Genomic DNA, 2,676 nt, shown 5'->3' on the forward strand with positions numbered 1-2,676 from the left:
TTTTTCCTTTTTAATTTTTTTCCTTTTTTTCTTTTCCCAGCTCCATGTTTTGAGCATTCTTCCACTTGCATATTCAGAAGTTACACATTTTTCTACTCCCCTTCCCTCAGTACTGTCTGACAAAAGTTGTTTACATGTGCATCTGTGTTCAACCTATATTTCATAGCATTTACATATTAACAAGATATGTTAGACACACTTTAGGAGGAATTAGGACAAAGGGAAAGAAAGAAAACCATGAGATTAGGAAGGAAAAACACAGGAAAAATTTTGGAATTTTTTAAAAAGTAAACATAGTATCCATTCAGATTCTGTGGTGGTTTTGTGTTTGTTTCCCCGTATTGCAGATAAGGAAACTGAGGCCCTGAGATATTAAGTGATTTTCCCATTGTTGCAGAGATTAGGAAGTAGCAGGTGGAGATTTGAACCCAACTCTTCTGACTCCAAACCCAATATCCCTTCCTATGTTCCAAAAAGCCCTTTCTCCATCCCGTGTGAGCAAGTGAGCAGCTAACTATACACAATAAGAAGTTATGAAGGAGAAGCAGCAATGCACAGAAAAACAGGATCACCCACATATACCAGATAGGCTGATTGTATGACAAGAGCAAGGCCATATGCAGGAGCTCACCTGGAAAAATGCCCCCTCCCCAAGGTAAATTTGTAGGTGATAGAAGATAAGTCTCACAAGCAGGGCAGTGGGGGACAGGTTGCCATCTGCAATAGGGGAAGAAATGGCCACACTGTTTAGATAGAAGGTCTATTTCATTATCATCTTTTCTTTCTCATCATCACCACCATCATCTCCTCACCAAATGACTGACCCATCCCTGAGAGCAAGGCCAGACCTCCAGTTTCTTGTAATCTCCAGAGCAGGGAACACATCTAGTTGTCTTGACCCTTTCTTTGCCAAAGTCAAACAATGTGGCCCTTCCTTCCCTTATTAGCTGCTCACTGGACTCTGCCAACTGGAGGCAAGTTTTACCTCATTTAAATCCAATTCACTTGCAAGTCAAGAAATCACCCTCCTAGAGTCATTGGTCCTCTGAAAAGAAAGGATGAGGGATGGGGGTGGCTAGGTGGCACAGTGGATAAAGCACCAGCCCTGGAGTCAGGAGTACCTGAGTTCAAATTCGGTCACAGACACTTAGTAATTACCTAGCTGTGTGGCCTTGGGCAAGCCACTTAACCCTGATTGCCTTGAAAAAACCTACAAAAAAAAGGTTTATGGGAAAAGAAAGGATGAACAACAATCTCCAGGGTATCTGGCAGACTGACTGGCCTGCCCAGTCCATGGGACATCCAAAATTTCAAAGACCTTTATATCCTAAGGTAGATGTACTCTCATCACCCTTCCTATATACCTTAATAGACAATTTTTTGAGTTGAAAGAATCAAAAGATTCAATGGAGACCTAACTTTCCATTGTAAGCCCCTATGACCTGTTATATGGGTGTCCAAAGTCAAACAGATACTAAAGAGGCAAGGCCAATACTTGAACAAAGGTTCTCTGATTAGAGGTGCTTTCCAGAATGTTCCACAAATCTGTTAAATAGAGATAATGGATTAAAATGATCATAAATTTAAAACTCAGAAGGATTTCTCCAAGAAGTCATCTGGCTCTCATTTTACAGATGAGGGGCTGACTGAATTCATAATGTATATGGTGGAGTTGGGATTGGAACCCAGAGTCTCTAAGTTAACTACTTTGGAGATTTCTTTATAAGGATCAAGTAAGGAAATAGTTTAATGGATATGATAGATGTGATAAGCAGGTAGGTAGAGAGATAAAGAAAGGTGATGGGAGAGAGATGGGTGGCTAGATAGGAGAGAGGGAGAGGGAAAGAGATAGAGACAGAGACAAAGAGACAAAAAGAGAGACACACAAATGCTAGTGGACAGTTAGAAATGTTTTCTATAGCACTGAAACCTTTAAAACATGATCTAATTCTCATCTATAATTAGCCCCACCCCATGGACAGATCTGGTTGGAGGCACAATGGAGGATGGCACCCTTCCCTTTTTTTTCCACCTAAACTAACCCAGTCATTTATGAGGCAAAGACTACTATTTGGGAGTCAGGAGACTAGAAGAAATATTTATTGAAAAAGTAGCAGCACAACAGACACTAAGAGAAAATTTTCCTTTTTTTTAATGGAAATTAATCCAGGCCAGTCCTATTAGATGCACACTATTTAGAATTACAGGACATAATCCTGTCTTTTCAGAGCTAGAAGTATTCTGAAAGGCCATTCATTTTAATTTTCCATTTTACAGTTAAGGAAACTCCCCCCCACCCCCCACCCAGAGATAGGGGAAAATGACTTGTCCAAAGTTGCTGATTGAACAGAAGGATTCATTTCAACAAACATTTGTTAAGGTCACACTATGTGCAGAATTCAATGTGAGACTCTAACATTACAAAAGAGAGAGAGAGAGAGAGAGAGAGAGAGAGAGAGAGAGAGAGAGAGAGAGAGAGAGAGAGAGAGAAATAGAGAGAGAAATAGAGAAAAGAGCCTTTGTTCAGGGAACTTATATTTGACAAAAGGAATAAGATATTTACATAGATAAATAAGCTCAAGGCAGAGACATCAAGAAAAACTTTCTGTAGGAAATGATTCCAGAATGGAGCCTTGAAGGGAATTAAGGATTCTCCAAGAGAGAGGTGAGAAGAGA

Source organism: Macrotis lagotis, chromosome 4 (genome assembly GCF_037893015.1).
Source record: "Macrotis lagotis isolate mMagLag1 chromosome 4, bilby.v1.9.chrom.fasta, whole genome shotgun sequence".
Classification (NCBI taxonomy): domain Eukaryota; kingdom Metazoa; phylum Chordata; class Mammalia; order Peramelemorphia; family Peramelidae; genus Macrotis; species Macrotis lagotis.